Source organism: Mus musculus, chromosome 18 (assembly GCF_000001635.26).
Source record: "Mus musculus strain C57BL/6J chromosome 18, GRCm38.p6 C57BL/6J".
Classification (NCBI taxonomy): Eukaryota; Metazoa; Chordata; class Mammalia; order Rodentia; family Muridae; genus Mus; species Mus musculus.
Genome location: NC_000084.6, coordinates 28852031 through 28870331, shown reverse-complemented (window position 1 = coordinate 28870331; position 18301 = coordinate 28852031). Strand labels below are relative to the sequence as shown.

General features: G+C 39.1%; 1 long non-coding RNA gene across 1 annotated transcript in view; it reads right to left on the bottom strand.

Moving 5' to 3' along the window:
• Positions 1-18301, bottom strand: part of 4930474G06Rik (RIKEN cDNA 4930474G06 gene) — a 438013-nt gene that overhangs the window by 127845 nt on the left and 291867 nt on the right. Inside the window, exon 3 of the long non-coding RNA NR_045398.1 lies at positions 7341-7482. This is a non-coding gene — a long non-coding RNA (RIKEN cDNA 4930474G06 gene). The remainder of the gene's footprint in view (positions 1-7340; positions 7483-18301) is intronic.

Sequence of the window (18301 nt, the reverse complement as noted above, 5' to 3'; positions counted from 1 at the left end):
TTAAGAATTGTTTGACATATGTCATAAAGCATTAAAAGATAGATGAATATAGAAACTAAAGTTAAGTAGGAGGGACTGAATTCCCTGAGGAGTACCAGTACAGGTAACAACATATTAACAGATCATTTGCATTATGGTGAAGAACAGCATGGTCATCACAATGAGAGGGAGTGATATTAAAAATCTTTTTGACAAGTTTTTTTTTTATTATTATTTTATGTTCTCAAAGAGGAAAGACTTTCATTTCTAGCAGTTCTGGTTCTTAGACAAAAACCATTATCCAAATTGTTGTAGTCTGACCCTCCCCTGAACCCATTCTAAAGGAGGATGCTCAATGTAGGATGATCTCACTTCAAGCCTGCAGGCGACCCTTCTTCCTATGAAACCCCCAAGGTTGTCCTTTGCCGGGGGGGGGGGGGGGAGGGCATGGGTGTGTGGGAAAGAGGGGAGTGGGATAGAGCCAACGACCCTTCCAGAGTTCCAGTGATCTGGGCAGGCAGATGCAGGAGGACTGAGCATGCTTTCCACGCGGCCCCAAGTGGGCATCTGGCTGTTAAGCCACTGACCACACATTGCGGGTGGTGGACAAGGGGCAGCCCCAGGTACCAGGTTCTCAGCCTCCTGCATCCCAAGCTGGATACGGAGAAGCAGAGAACAAAATAGGGGCCCCAGGGTGGGCACTTGGCCCCGGAGATAAGGGAAGAGAGGGCAAAGGGAGAGGGGGCGCTGGGTGGTTCCCACACAGGCAAGAGTCCTTAGTCAGGTCCATGGCTGCAGTGTAGGAAGGCCTTCTGGCGGAAGGTTAGATGCAGCTCATTAGGAGAAAGCCTATCCCATTCTTCAAGCATAGCGGGCCTCCATGATCAGAGACAGTCTATGGTTTTAGAACTTTATTGTAGAAAGGAAGGGGGAAAGAGAGAAGATAGAAAGAGAGAGGGAGAGGCTGGCCATGGCCACATGGAGAGAAGAGGGGAGAGAGAGAGAGAGAAGGAAGGCTAGAGAGTAAGAGAGGTAAAAGCTGAGAGAGAGAGAGGTGGGGCCAAGCATCCCCTCTTATAGTGGGCTATCTTGCTGTTGCTAGGTAACTGTAGGGCAGAGTCTAGTCAGAATGCCAGAAGCTTGGGACAATGTCTATGTGACTGATAACCACACGCCTGTCCTGTGGGGACTGTGGGGGCTGTGGGGGCGGTAACTTTGAACGGAGCCAGGGGTCCAGCAGATATGATCGAATGCCTTCTGTCCCATTTAGGTGGAAATTACCACCCACCGGGTCCCACCTGGGTAAAAGACCTAAGCTCAACTGGAGACCAGGCTGTTTGTGCATAGCCCATTGCCCCACAATCCTTCATCTACATTAGCCTGTGCACAGCCAGTCTTGAAGTTCACAGGAGAACAAGTACTTGGCAGCTGTGGCAGCTGTGACTCAGTAGCTTGATGGGAACCACTCTACAGGAGCAGATGTAAGGCTTTTTTCTCAGACTATTTCTTTGTCAACACAGCTGGGAACTTTTCAGTTGAAATAAATTAGTACTGAAGGGAAGAAAATGGTCAACATAGCTCAAAGGACAACCACATTCTTTGTCTTTCCTTCCTTCTTTCTCAGGTATAAAATATCAAAGAAAATGAATATTACAAGATTAACCATGATGGAGGATTTTTTTTATTTACAAACCACTCTTGTCAATGCCTCTTTAAGCAGCTATCTGTCTGGATATACATTTCCAAGCTTGGTTGTAGAATGGAAATGCCATATTTCAAAGGAATCACGAACAGTTCAGAGTGTGAGTTTGAGGCTAGACTTAAATATGAAGACAGAGTCTTGGCTCCTGCATCCTGCAAGTCCATTACAATCTGAGGTGACTGCACCTGGGAAAGATTTTATTAAAAAACCAGAGAGTATTTTTTACCAAGCAGAACACAAAGTCAGTGTGGCTTTTTCAAAATATGTAAACCAGCAGATACTCTCGATTCCCACGCATTTATTGTGCATATATTTAATGTACTCCTGCTATTATTTGTATTTTACCTTATTTCATAGTATACTATTGTGATTTCCTACACAGACTTCCAAAACTGAATGAGCAATTTTCCTTACTGATACAAAATTATGTCCTTTTAGTAGTTTATAACTCCTCTAGAGAATTCCACTAAAGCATTAAACCAAAGTTGCCCCATATTTTGACCATTGGACTGATTTCTTTTAACATAACCATAGAATTTTAAAATATAATAATGTGATTATTATTCTACATCTTCTAGAAAGACAGAGTGAGTGAGAGTGAGGAGAGAGCTTGATTTATGCATTGTTTATGAGAGCTTAATAACTGATATTCTTTGATTCAAACATAAAAGTTTTATTAATGTAGCCTTTGTATTGGAATTGCAGTTTTAAATTCACATATTAAAGCTGCTTTTTGACATAGGTCAATTAATGACAAAGCCAAATGTAACACTTTATTCCTAATCCCAACTAAAGTAATGACCTAGACACTAAATAAACCTCTGGTCTCTGACTTTTGTAATGCAATAATGATGCAGAATTATGTGGTTCATGTGCAAGATTCAAACCAAAATACACTCATGTACAAAAGCAGCCCAATATAAAACCCCGCATGTTTCTCTCAGTTGTCAACTATCTAACATTCAAGCATGTTTTTATCATTTTTCATCACCTATCTACCAATTATCTCTATATTATCTATCAGGTATCTATCTACATATCATACATATATTTGTAATCATCAAAATCTATCATCTGCCACAAATCTACTTACATCATCTATTTATCACTCATTTTCTGTATGTCATTTGTCTGTTATCCATCTGCCATTCATATCTATCAACTATGTATCCTTTTATGTCTCTATTATCAATATATCTATCACCTATCTATTTATCTTTCATCTGTTTATCTATCTATTTTATACCTCTCATTTACCTAGTTTAAATAGGAAAGCTATAATCATGAGTTGTATGAAGGTAGTGATTCTTCTAAGGAGGTCTAAAGTATATGACTGGCAGGTGCAACCTTCACATTCTCTCAGATGACTAAGGAGTGCTTCTCGACATAGACTAAAGCTATAGCAAATTCATTGTATAGTCATGTGCTGTTAAGGGAAAGAGATGAACCCTATAATCTCAATATCATCTAATTAGACATTGTGCATTTACATAAAGGAAAAGAGTGTATGCCATTTATTTAATATGGTCCTTCATGCAATCAAGATACACAGTAAATAGAGGGTACATGAGCTTTTAGCAATCAGGGAAGCAGAAGGATTACAATAAACATGTCATCCTCCTTCACAAATAACAATAAAAAAATAGAATGCAGTAAACACAAAAACAAGTAGCACAGTCTATAATTATCTTTTTTCAAGTATTGTAGGAACTGCTCCACATTGTTTATAATTTTTCAACCCATTCTTAAAACAGGATTCATGTCCCTTTCCTCTCAAAAATGATCCACAAGGCTTTGCTTAAATTCAGATGAGCAGCCAACATGACGTCAGAGAGATGCAATTGGATGAGGTTTTGACTGCAAATGATAGGAACTCAGCTAATGGCAAGGAACAAGGTCCCACATGTTTGACTGGTTTCCTCTGTGTGACAAAATACTTTATTTGCTATCATGTTGTTAGGACACCGGAACCATGAGATGCAGTGCTGAGTTGCTGATACTAAGATGTGATTCCCTAATTGGTTCTTGATTTTGTCAATAAAGAATGTCTGGAGTCAGTTCCTGGTCCAAAGGTACAGGTGGAACTTTTGGGGGTCCCAGGAAGAAAAGACAGACAAACAAAAAGAATTTTTTTTTTTGTCTTGTCTGCCTGGCTTGGAATGAGAATCACACAGCAATCATATAAGATCTCGGGGAGGCTAGAACCAGTGGCCTCTGCCACATTCAGATGGCCAGGAAGGGCAGCGGAGGCTAGCTGATATGAGCCATTAAGCTTAGGATTGAAGGAGAGACAGTGATGACAAGTTCTTAAGGAAGGGCATGCATTTCCAGGCCAGGGGGTTTGTGCCCAGCATTTGTGTGGTAAAATCTAAAGGACTAGAGCAGAGTATGTATTTTTTATCTATGGATTCAAGGCTGGTAATGCAACCCATCCCGGAGCAAAGGCAGGTAGGAAAGAGAAGCTGAGTCAGTGTTGGAAGCTTGCTGGAGCTAAGCCAAAGGGAATTGGGAGGGGTCAAGGCTCAGTCCCTTATCCTGCAGCCAAGGAGTAACATGTCTTCTTTTTTTCCACGTGCAACAGATAGGAAGATTCCACAAAGTGACAAAAGTAGGCAGGCTGGAGGGAGTACTCTGATGATGGAAAGGAGTATAAGACTCTTTGCAGTGTAAACTGCTCCAAAGAAGAAAACAAGATGTGTTCTTGATTTGACTTCGGTCTTTGACTAAGCTGAATAGTCACCCAGAACCTCCTATCTGCTTTGTCTGAAGATACCTGATCTTATATTTTTCACTGTTCCAGTATTCAGGATATGATTTTTCCTTTAGATTGATATTCTTCGAGTGTAACTGTACAGAGCAGTAGTTCTCAAACTTCCTAATGTTCTTGTCCTTTCATATACTTACTCGTGTTATGATAACCCCTACCATAAAAGTATTTTGGCTTCTACTTCATAACTGTAATTTTCTACTGTTGTGAATTGCAATGTAAAAATCTAAGTTTTCTGATGGTCTTAGGTGACTTCTGTGAAAGGATCATTTGATTCCCAAAGGGGTCATGACCCACAAGTTGTGAGCCCCTCCTTTAGCTAGAAGCTTTGTCATGATTCCCAAATTGGTGTTTGTGGTTGTTGAGGAATTGATGTAGCACATAAGTCCTGGAGGAGCCTATTCGGTGCCTGTTTATCCCTACTCAACTGTGAGGGAAGCAGTCTGGAATCTTCTGTAACAGTTATCCAATTCAGCCTGCTCCAGCCACAACTCTGAGACTCTTCCAAATCACCTTCAACTGCCCCAGTTTACTTTCCTCTACAATGAAGACTGTACTCTTTCTTAACTTCTAAAACTATATGTCATATCTAGGAAGCTGTCATTTTGCAATCTGACTAGTACTAACTTTTTTGACTCTTCATGCATCCATGGAGTGGCTTCTCAATTATCTCTGTTCACATGAAACCACATCATCTGCCTAGATTATGAATGTGATTCTGCACAATGCTTATACTCCTCTCTCTTGATCTGACATCCCAGGCTCTAAATTGGCCTTCTGTTACTTCCATACCTACTTACTGAATGTTCTTACACCTTTCACACAAAACTGTATTCCAGCTACTAAGAATGAACATTTAATACGGTTTTCTGCTTCTCAGCTGGTTTTTGTTCTTGTATTGTCCCAATCCCTTTCTGAACATCATTTTCAAGTTGAAGTATATGTGTTTTTCTGAGCCTTTCCTGTGGGGCTTAAGTTGAGTTTTAGAAAAGTTTTGGAAGCCGGGTGTGGTGGTGCACATCTTTAATCCCAGCACTCAGGAGGCAGAAGCAGGAGGATTTCTGAGTTCGAGGCCAGCCTGGTCTACAAAGTGAGTTCCAGGACAGCCAGAGCTATACAAAGAAACCCTGTCTCAAAAAAAAACAAAAAAAGAAAAAAAGAAAAAAGAAAAGAAAATTTTTAGAATGTCTTAATTAGTTTGTACATAGCTTATTGTTACTATTTATATTTAATTACTGCTATTTTAACACCAGTTTCCTTCTTGCATTTTTACGCACACACACACACACACACACACACACACACACACACACACACACACACACACACACTTTCTGCCTTTATCTTTAACTTCGGAAGCCAAACAATGTTTATTGAATGATAAAATGGAAAAGTAAATGGAAAACATGAGAGAGCAGCAACTGGAAGAAGTAGCAGGAGATTCTTGAAGAATCTTTTAAGCAATAGCACAACCAAACGTAAAGTCTTTTAAAGCTAATAAGTAATCCATTCCACCCATTATAATACTTTTGTTGGATTTTGCAGGGCATTATAGCTCCATCTATAGGAAGGCAGGAACCAGGGTCTTTTTGTTCTCCACCAAAGAAAGAAGTAGTAGATTCATTTGCCTTTCTTGATCTTCCAGTAATATTTAGAAGAGTTGCTGGAGATTTAATCTATAGCTCATCCTAAATTCCATGGAAAAATGCCCACCATGCACCTCACCTGTAAAAGCCGTGTTGATCAGAATCCACGAATGCATATTTTTGTGTGACTTGAAGGTATTTCAGTGGCCAATTTAGTTTGTAGCATGGATGAGTCAATCAGCTGAGCCATAAGGCAGCTGTGAATTTGTATCCCGCACAAAACACTCAATTTGAGGGCCATATGTAGGCATAAGCTTTGAGATGAGTCAGCAGAATAAGAGCAAGGATTTCCTCTTTGGGGAGTGCACAGGCATGTTGATGAACCAAAAGACCCATCTTCTGCTGATCCCGTCACGCAGAAACGGAAGCTCCAAAATCTATGTTTGATAAAATAGATACCATGCAAGCTTCTGCCGACTTGCATTTACTTAAAGATTTAATTTATGCATACCTGTGAGGACACTAGAGCCATTGTCTATTGATGGCTGAGATCTGTATGTTTATTACTAAAGATTTGTCCGTGGAGAATGTGTTCAGGGAAACAATTCACTGCTGCGGGTCAATCGGACACATTAAAGCCTGATCCACTAAAGCATGAAGGATCATTTTAAGGCTCTCATTACTGTTTGTAGTTAAATAGCCAGGTAAATGTTAAAAGGCCAAACAAATTTCATTGCCCTGGGCATCAGCTAATGGCCAAAGGGATCAGGAAGTCAGCCTCATTTCCTGCTCATCTGTCTCAAGCTGGCTGACTTCTGTTCTAAGAAAAGCAGGTTATTGTCCGTACCTTCTAGCAGTCTTTGATAGCGGTAGCCTTGGCCCTTGGCTGACACAGTGAATGCCAGTCTTTTTGGGACCAGCTGTGCTTCCACTGAGCTACAGCCTGGACCACAGCACTAGCTATAGTTAGGCAACATTTAAAGTGAGAAAACGGTCTGGAATGTCTTTAACACTTTAACTCCATTTTCTTATTTCTTGTTAGACATCCTGACATTCTTGTCACCTCCCCTGCTCAGGACTGCCCCTTTTCCATAGAATTTCATCTACAAGATCTCTCAGGGTTGGTTAAGTGTATGACCTTTCTTTGTTTCTCTCCATGTCCCAATCAAAGACCTGGGTTCCTTTCTTTCAAAAGAATTAGACTCCAGAGGAATAACCTATCAGACTGTGTGCCTGTCTCTATCACACACACACACACACCCCTCTCCAATACACACAATAATTGATTTATCAAAAAATATCATACCTGCAAGCCTCTGGTTAGTGTGTAGAAAAAGGCTTCTGCAAAGTCAAATACTGTTGCCATGTGTGAATAAATTTATCTTGGCCAAGGGGTCTGTGGAGGCTCTAACCCTTTCATAGATGTTGCCATTTGACTCTGAAGTTTGCTGTCAAAAAAGATTAGGATTAAAAACAATGGCATGAAAATTTTGTTAGACTTTTCAATACTTTCCTTTTTGGCAAAAAGAGTTCTCTATGTATTTCTGCTAATAGTAGACCTTCCATAGAGATTGCAAAGAAAAGAAAATAGCCCCATCTTTGACCTGAGGGAGGTCCTCAGACTTCTCTACAGATTACATTAAATCTGCTCAGTCAAGGTTTTCACCTATGTTTGACTTTCAGAATATTTTTCATGTATGAATTTCCTAATTGGGAACCATTTCTCCAGCCCAGCATTCTTACTTTCAATGTTGTCATTTGAAGAAAATACAGAAACTAAGCCACCAAAGGTATCATGGTTTCCAGAAAGCCAGATACTGGATCCAGAGCTTGCAAACAGAATGGAGGGTGTATCACCTTGTGTCCTTGAAACCCAGCCAACATTGGTTAATAGTGCCCAAAAGTCATTTCCTGGCTTCCTCACATGGCTGGATGTGGATGGCTCAATGGCACCAGTTTCAGACAGCCATCTCCCAGATGAGCATGGCCATATGGATGCAGGGCTGGAAAGGAGGCTGTGATGGGTTTGGAGCAGCGAATATGAATGAAGAAAGAAGCCATTTGAGCCAGGCTGATAGAGAGAGCAGTGCACAAATGAGGACTAATGGATGGAGATGAAGCAGTTCATAGCTGGGTAGAGGGAAAAAGAGTTTCTGGGGCTCTGCTTCATTTTAGTCGAGCCAAATGACTTTGGAGAACTTATTCACCTTATCTAAGATCATTTTTAAATGTATTTAATGAAGTAATTTTACCCTTTATTATAACTCTTGCATTTGAAGATTTATTGGGTTTGGAGGAATCTAGCAGTAATTTATTACTAAATAAATATACTATACATTATAGACAATAAATATAAACACATATCAAGGACAATCACTGACACGTGAAATACAAAGAACTCTAGACTGCCTTATAAAGTCTACAAAATAGTCTAATTAATAATAGTGTTAGACTTAATATAGATTATACAATTTTACTTAGGAATTTATTCAACCTTTATGAGAATTAGATTGTATATATTTATCAAATTTTTATAATAACAAACCTGAAGGTAACTGAAAATATGTTTTCCTATTGTCCCAGATACAATAGATATTCTCTCTCTTTCCCTCTCCGTTCATTTATTTTCTCCACTTCAACCTTCTCTTCTTGCTCATTTTCTAGTTCTTAACTATGTATTAGACAGGGTTATTATACTAAAAAAGGGGTTATTAGACTGGCTTATACAATATTCTTTATGTAGTACACTCCAGCAATGGCTATTTGCATGCTTCAGAGAATTCGAACCTGGTAGCTTTACAGTCCATGAGTTCAAAGACTTAAGTAGGGCCAATATAGTACTGAAGGTCAAAGGGTTTCTGGAGTGCCACTGAGTTTTGTTCACCATAAAAGGATAGAGAAGGTGGATTCTGATACCTTGAGCCTCAACAACAGGATAGATGGACTCAACCTCTAATACTGGAAGAGAAACAGACAAAGAATCCAAAAGCTTTTCCCTCAGACTTCTTCATCTCTAGGTCACTCCAAAAAGGCACCACACACAATTAAGAGGGGTCACCTGGTGTCAATTAGTCAAATCAAGAAAACACTCATATGCATGCCTGAAGATTTCTCTGAATGAGTGGACCTCACCAAGGTGACATTTAATACTGAAGTTAACAGTCATAGAGATAAATGGTGAATCCCATGGACATCCAAAGTTAAGAAGAAAAATAACAGAATGAGGAAGGAACGAGAATAGAAAGGAATGAAAGAAAGTGAGAAAATGAAAGCATTGAGGGAAATAGTGAAAGGAAAAGAAAGAAGAGGAGAAGGAAGAGAGTTAAAGGAAAGGGAAAGGGAAAAAAGGAAGAGAGTGAGGTGAGTAGTAGAGATGATGGGAGGGAAGGGGTAGAGCAGGGAAGGGAAGGGCGCAAAGATGAAAAGGAAGAGAAGAGGAAGGAAGAGAAGGGGAAGGAGATAAGGAATGGGTAGGAAGGGGAAAGGAGGACAGGGGAGGGAACAGAAAGAAGGATTGAAGGAAATAAGCCAGGAAGGAAGAACTGAAGGAAGAAGGATGAAGGGGTAGGGGAAAGGCAAGGAGGGAGAGAGGGAGGGAGGGAGGAAGGGAAGGAGGGAGCGAGGGAAAGGGGGAGGGAGGAAGGGTTTGTTGGAGATTCAGCAGCATAATCCTGCCACCTAATAAGAAATACACACAACTCAAACATGGACACTAATTTAAATGCAAACATAAATCAATAAACCCTTTAGAATAAAGCCTCAAATAGAATATTTGCAGTCTATTAAAGGCAAATGACTCTTAAATATAAAACCTAAAGAATATTTATTCCATAATAGGAAAATTTGATGTGGTAAATCTCAACAATGTCATCTGCTCAAGGAAGGATCTCTCTAGGAAGAAAAATCTCTCTAAAGTGAGTTTGGAAAGTGAAATTGCACATCTGATCCATAACCAAGTTGTGTCTAGTATGTATTAAAAACACCTAAAAATTAACAATTCCTTCAGAAAAAAATGACCAAAAGGTATAAAATTTTATTAAATGTACATGTGAGTTGTGAAAGATTCCATCAAAGATTATTCAATGCCACTGTATGACAGAAAGTTTTGTATTTGTTTGTGTGTGTGTGTGTGTGTTTTTTAATGCTTACCTAATAAAATGATTTTATTTTTGTTTGGCTTTTTTATTAGAAATTTTCTTTATTTACATTTCAAATGTTATCCACTTTCCTGGTTTCCCCTCTGAAAACCCTTATCCCTTCCCCCTTCTCCTCCTCACCAACCCACCCACTCCCACTTCCTGGCCCAGGCATTCCCCCACACTGGGGTATAGAGCCTTCACAGCACCAAGGACCTCTCCTCCCATTGATGACTGATTGGTCCATCCTCTGCTACATATGTAGCTGGAGCCATGTGATCCACTGTGAGGAATTCCTACATTCCTAGGAGAACACAGAACAAGCATCAAGTAAGAAAGGAAAAGAGAGTAAAATAAAATGAATAAAATCTTGTCCGTAATAATCTTAAAACCTACTGAATGTAAGGATAACCTGGATCATTCGGGTTTCTTGGGAAATTGATCCTCAGCTAATTGGAATGAAAAATGTCTCATGTGTTCTGAAGAACAAGTCAGCACTTTCTTGTCAAATGAAACTTGCAACAAGCAGCTGACCCTGTAATTGTGTTGTTACCCCCTACAGACAGAAGCAAGTTTCTTCACAAAGGTAAAAACGGATACACAAATTAGTTAAAACCAATTTATGTGGTGAAAGCCCCATGGTATTTAAAAGTCCTCTGTTGGGTCTACACTTAAGCAAGTCAGAAGATCCACAACCACAGAGAATTAAGAAGCTCAGCAAAGGAACATGATTTCATACCCTAAGCAACTTTTGTGAATTTCAGGATGTGTTAGCAGTAATATGATATATAAAGATTAAACTATAGGACTTGTTTTTGTTTTGAAACTGATAATGACTGCCATAGTTTAAGGAAACTGGTAGAAAATGGGGTGAGATGTCTATAGAAGGACATGCAAGTAATTGCTGGGATATTGCATTTGCTCTTTATTTTGTCTATAAAGCAACTTTCACACAACAACATGTGAACTGTATTGAGCTTAACTAACAGACTTGTTCATGAGCACAGTCGCACACACACAAACACAGAAATGTGGGTAAAATGGTGAAATCAAAGTAAGTATTTAACTAGACTTATATTGATTTCCTCTTTCTCAGTTTTTAAAGATGTTATATGAGAATGATGATGTCATCATGTGAAAGTGACAAATATCTAAGCAGAGTTATATAATTATTTCAGGATAAGAAGTTCAATTCAGAGTAGTCAAGAAAACTAAAGAATTTGAAGGTTCTTGAAACACTTGGTGTCATTGCTTGCAAAAGGTTGTGTTTTCAGGCAGCGCCTGCTGTAGCCACTCTTCCCCACAGTTTGCTTTGTGTCCAAATCTTTGAGTGTCCTGAGTACTTGACTTTAGAAACTTTCTGTCCTTTCTACCCCCAGGCAAGAGTTGTGAAGCTTTTCTGGCTGAGAAAGAGTGTGCCTTTTTTTGATTGTTAAGCATCTCTTCTTCATGGTCTGATACAGACCAACAACGAGTCGTTGCTTCTTCCTCTTATTACATAAATGGGACCTGGGAGGCATGTGCATATATCCCAAATGTTACATATTAGGACTGATTACACCAGCACACCTATTAGGCTTTAAAAAGCATAATGTTTTAAGCCTGCTCAACTAAAATACTCTAGCCCATGCACATCAAACCTCTCTGAGGGGATTAAGCAGAAACCATTTTAATTTATCTCTTCTGCAGCATGGTGTCAAGAGCGCTACAAAGACGGAAACAAAGCAACGGCTGAGTGAGCAATTTTTAATCCACAGCAGAAGCAGTTTTGCTCAGGAACAAGGAATGCCATCTCTGGTGCACTCATACACTGGAGCACTCTGAGACTCCTCTCATCCTTTGCTCAGTGATTCAGGCTAAACTGTATTTCATAGAGCTTGCATCCCCTCCTTGGCTTTGTCTATAACATGTTCTCCTTTGGACAGGATGTCTCCCAGCAGAGCTCTGACCAACCATAGTTCACTTCTGGCATATTTTCCAAAGACCAGGCCCTTGATAGGGTGTTGCTTTTGCTTTTATGAATGTATTGTGCATATAGAAAAGGTAATCAAAATATACTGTAAAAAGGATTTTAAAATTGAGTAGAATGCACACCTTCAACTACTTACTCTTCAGGGATTGTACCACTGCAATGAACAGGATCTTGTAAAGACCAAACTAAGAATGTGGAAAAGGTTGTTTGGAGGGATGAAGCTATTCAGGGACACTTCTTCCCTCATGATCACCACAGGGCAGTCTTAATCGTAAGAGCTCCTGCTTGGAGTACAGGGAAAAAACTAGGAAAATCAAGCAAATTGCACATGAAGTCTTGAGTGTTGACATACTTGAAGAAAATTTTGGATAAAACGGGAGATATTATTTGTGATGTGTAGGTATTTAAGGAGATTGTGGATATTTGATAATCTCAACACTTGCTTTGTACATAGAGTTTTTGCTGTCAAGAATGAAACTTTATTTCAGCAGTCACCGTATTTTTGTCCTTGTTTTCTTTTTCAAATATTCCCTTAATTCTCTTTGAACACAGAACTGGAATCCCCGTCTACTCTTCCTGTCTCTTTTTATAAAAACTGTAGCCCTTCCCTCCATGGTAGAGAACATTAAGTCCCATAGTCACACTGCTTTCCTTTTGCCTGGAGAGTATGAATGAGCCTTTGCAACCTCCATCACATTTGGCTCTCTGTATGTGAAAGCTTAAACCGTGCTGATGCATTCATCGAAATACACATGAGTGATGCTTAGGCAGAGATTGACATAACTGAAGGTACTTGGGTTCCAGGCTGCTTATGAGCCAGCCACAGCATACCTTGCAACCAACTCAGCTTAGAATTCAGCTCCACTCATTCATTCATGCCCTTTCTGCACCTGCTCTTCCATAAAACTGAATAGTTGTGAAAGAGATCACATGACCTGCAATAATTATTATCCCTCCCTATACAGAAAACACCATTCCCTGCTATTTAGAGAGGCAGTGTAAACATAGAGTCATCACAGCTTGGCCAAATCAACTTAAAAAGCTCAAAAACTTGAGTGGTTTAAAAAAGAAAAGAAGAGAAAACGAAAAGAAAAGAAAAGAAAAGAAAAGAAAAAAAAAGAAAAGAAAAGAAAAGAAAAGAAACAAACAACAACAACAGTAACAAGAGCAACAAACTCTACAGCATTTTACCTATGCCTGAAACTGTAGTAACCTGGCAAAATCCATCAGCAGATTCCCACAATCTTTGTCTGCTTCAGATCTTTCCTTTCTGGTTTCTTTGTCATCAATTTGCATTTCTCTTCTTTGTCTATGAGTGAAATCCTAAGACCATTTGTTTATCTAAGATAATGGGTTTTCAGGCAACTGCTTCCAGAGTCAGAGTGTGAGTGAGTTCATATTGAACTTCTTCCAAAAACTTAGAAATAACCCTTGTACCAAAACCTATCTGCGATCTTTCTCTTAAATTTCATTGTGAAGGATCCAGCTTCCCTTTCCTTCCCCTTCTCAAACATAATAAGCTAAATTTACATGTGGGAGAGATGATGTCCAGTTATGAAAAGAAATGGTTCAGGTTAGAAAAAAAGGAAATTGGAGACCTTCTAAAGATGACAGTACTTCAAGTGTGTGTAGTGTCAGAGTCATACCAGTGCTCACATCAAAGCACCTAGAACTTAGACACACTGTGGACCAATGTTGAGCCAGGTGCAGGAAGGGATATTTTCACTGCTGCATCATTAATGGATCCTTTGGTATGTTTTAAAATACAATTCAGAGAATATTCCAAGCTGTATGAAATCTCATGGAAGAATATTGTGGGGATAGTTGACATCCTAGTACTACAACTTCAGAGTAGGATCATAAACATTCAAACCATTCTCATTGGAAGTTTGGATTTTTATTTTTTTATCATCCAAAATGAATGTCCAAAGATACCAGGTATATTAGAATAATTGCATATAGCCAGTCATTTCAGACTTGTTACTTACTCTGTTTGTACTTACTAAATACACAAGAACATGTGCTTAATGTTGTCAAAAAGAAAACAAACAGAACAATTGATTGACTACAATTCTTCCCATACACCTATTTTTTTGTATTTGTAGCAATAAGCCTAGTAATCTTAATATAATAAAGAAAAATTACAGAGGTCAATAATTAAAGTTTCTTGTATTGAAAACTTCTCAAATGAACTTGCATATAATTTGCAGTATATTGAATATACAGATAAAGTTTTTTTGTTTTTAATGTGTATATGCATGGCTGTAGGCACAGGAGTGAAGGTCAGAACCCAATTCTTAGATATTTGTTCCTTGTCCCCAACATTAGTTACAGGATTGAACTCAGGTTTTCAGGTCTGTGCACAAAGACCATCTGAGGTGTCCTACCTGTCCTCATTCATTTTGCTTGTATGCATTCATTTGTCTCATTTAAAAGTATGGTAAACAACAGTAAAGTTAAAATTAATGAAGACATTTCTAAAAATACATTTTAAAATTAGTTTCTGAAAAAATGTCTGAAAAAATTTCTTTTAGAGAAATTAATACAAGTAAAATAATCATGATTTTCTCTAAATTCACTTACAAATTTTAATTTAGTTTGTATAGCCCTGAAGCAGACAAATATTTTGGCCAGATAAAAATTCTTTTATGTTTATATTCAACGTGAGAACGGAGTTCCATCTCTTAGACCTCTACCTTTTCCTTTTCTTCTTCCTGCTTTAAGTAACAAAATACTATTAGCATGAAGATCATAGAAAAGAGATTTTTAAGTGAATGGCAGCAGTGGGTTCTTGCTGGATTTTGACTCAGATAATCACATGCATTCCTTGAAGATGGCTACAGTTCTTTCAGATTTTTATGGCTTTAGCTCTTTCCTTCCTCTTTGCTGTTTTTAAAAATAGTCTGGTAAACTAAAGTATTTATTAAAATAATTTCACCATTCAGCTATTTTTTTTTTTTTTTTTAGAATTCCATGCACGAATACAGTGCAGTTTGGTCATATCTATCCCTCCACTGCTCCAGCTAATACAAGTATTATTGGTACTATCCCTGCCTTGTTGTCCTTACTTGTTCTTTTATTCTTTTTTTTTTTTGAGGGGGTGGGGTGAGGTAATATTCTTTTTCTGTTTTATTTCCAAGTGGATGTCCCCCTAGTGCTCCCACCCACTGGGCTGTCCCATTCCCTGGGGCCTCAAGTCTCTTGAGTACTAGGTACATCTTCTGTTACTGAGGCAAGACCTGGCAGTCCTCGGCTGTATATGTGTCAGGGGCCTCAAATCAGCTAGTGCATGCTGCCTGGTTGGTGGCTCAGTGTCTTAGAGATCTTGGAGATCCTAGTTAGATGAGACTGCTGGTCTTCCTATGGGGTTGCCCTCCTTAAATTTTTCTAAACTTTCCCTAATTCAACCAACTGGGTCCCTGAGTTTAATCCATTGGTTGGGCATACATATTTGCATCTGTCTCAGCCAACTCCTTGTTGGGCCTCTCAAAGGACAGCCATGTTAGGTTCCTGTTTGTAAGCACACCATAGCATCAGTAATAGTGTCAGGCCTTAGATCCTCCCCTTGGGGTGGATCCCTAGTTGGGCCAGTCGTTGGGCCTCCTTTCCTTCAGTCTCTTCTCCATTCTAGTCCTTGCAGTTCTTTCTCCCACACCTCAGGTAATGAATTTATTCAGCATCAGCATTATTTGTGAATATGTGTGGTATTTGAAATGATTGTATCTCCCAGCCTTCCATCTGATCAAGACTGCAACTCTACCTGTTCAGGGACAGGCTGATGTCCTAACTTCATCTACAGGAGCAAAGTGAATGCTTTTCGTTTGTTTGCTTGCCTTATACAAATTAACAGCAAACTAATTCGCAATGTTTCTAAGTTCTTTTCATAACATTTAACTCCTTTAGCAACTCCAAGAGATATTATATAGTATCCCTATTTTATAGGAATTAAAAACCTGTCTAAAGAACAAGAGTTCATAATACTAAAGTTAAAATCCTAAGAAATAATCATTTCATTAGAATGATAATCAAATAGATGTTCTCAAGTTCAGTTTACTTATCTTGCTTTGAAAGACCTTAATGGGGAGACCCCCACTCAAGTCTCGAGATGGTGTGCACACCCAAGGAATCATGAGAGACTGTCTTGATGTAAACACATGAGGTAGGTTAATGATAGAGCTCTGGGCCGACCCAGGAATCAACCACGAGGCTCCATCATTAAACTAGGGGTTTATATATAAAAAAGTTGGGGGCAGGAGAAGAATTGGCGTGGTTACACACGATTGAACAGTTTAAATATCAGCAAATTGTATGTGCAGAGCAAGGTAACAGCAATTCTGACTCAGCTGAGATAGTCTGGACGTCGTTGTATGCCTCTCTCCTATCTTTATGGCTAGCCAGTTCCTGAAATGACTTAACAGCAACAGCCTTTGTTCTTTGCCCTTGGCCTAAAAAGCCCTCCTAACTAGCAAGCTGCATGCGTCATGGACCTTGAATTTAATTTTCTTTCAGCTTCTAGGTTTTTCTTTGTTGTTTTGTTTTTATTTTTATTTTTTGTCTTTTGTGTTTTTTTTTCTATTTTCGTTTTTTTTTTATTAGATATTTTCTTCATTTTCATTTCAAATGCTATACCCTTTCCTAGTTTCCTCTTCGAAAGTCCCCTATACCCTTCCCCAGCCCTGCTCCCCAACCCACCCACCTCTGCTTCCTGGACCTGGCATTCCTCTGTACTGGGGCATATGTAGCAGAGGATGGCCTAGTCAGCCATCAATGGCAGGAAAGGCCATATTTACCATTCATTAAGCAATGAAGGTCAGACAACGTTCTAATTAGAAACAAATGTAAAATCTCCAAACATTTTTGCATTCCCTCCACAACTATGGTCAAAAAGAGTAGCTTCAGAAAGTAAATGTAAGCCCATAAACACTGTTAAATTGCCAGGAACCTTGTACATGAATCTTAGATAAGAGATATGACTCTGAAAATAGATGAGACTGCAAATTAAGGAGGAAAGTGGAAAGCATTGGCCTTGGACCAGGAGGAGCACAGATTCTCTGGAATGGACCAAGGGAAAAAGGAATTCACTGGTTAGCTGAGCTTACTGCAAAAAAACAAGTGCAGGGAGAGGTATGTTTGTGGGCAAGAGAGACAAATGATGTCAAAAGTGCCAGTTTTTTGGCTTTTGTGCAGTGCCTACTAACTTAAATGTGGCTTTGCTCAAACTGGTCAGATCACTGAACTTCTAAAAGCCTGGTGTTAAATTTCTTGCACCCTTTGGCTCATGGGTTATTGCTTTATTACACTCCAGTCATATGATAGCAAAGATAAGTTTTCACTGGGAAATGAATTCAGCTCTGAGTGAACCCCCTGGAAACTTTTAAAAAGATTAAAAAAAGTATTTCAGAAAGAAAATACACTTTTTGTGTTGAAATGGAATAATTCAATCACAAAAAACTCCTGTTCTCTGACAGGTCAATTTGATTTGCCCCTCAGCCTGACAGTGGGGACATGAATGAAGAACACACATTTCCTTCAGAGCACCCCAAGCTTGAAACACCCCACACTTGGCTGTACTTTATTATCACTGAAAGAATTGGACCAACTTGGGGGAAAAAAAAAAAACATTGGCAACTGTACAGTGTTCTTAGGAGAAAAAAGTATCCCTATGTATTTGCTCTTGGAGTATTTTATGCAAATGTGTTGATGTATATGCACATGTTGGTGGAAAAAGAGATGCAAAAGGAGGAAGGTTCCAGCAAATGAATATGTCGAATTGCTAAGAGCAACACATTGCAGCTTCTGTTCTGAGAGCTCTTTGCTCACCCTGAAATCCCCACGCTGAATGGATTCAGAAGAAATGCAATAAGGGATGGAATGGTTCCAGGTTCAGATGTGAACACAGATATAAACAGAGAATGCTGAAACGTGTGTTTGATGCCTTCGCACAATGTTGAGAAAATAAATTGGATGTTGTTCATGTTGCTAACACAGAGACAGAACAAATGTGGAAACGCAGCGATCTGCTGACTTGGAATCTCATTTATCCCCTGCTGACTCATGTCATCTGTTTTGGCGAGTCATATGATACGAGCATTCTATTTGCAAATTCCACCTCTACGTCTCCAACAACTATATTTAACCCTGCTTTTGAAAGTTGTCAGG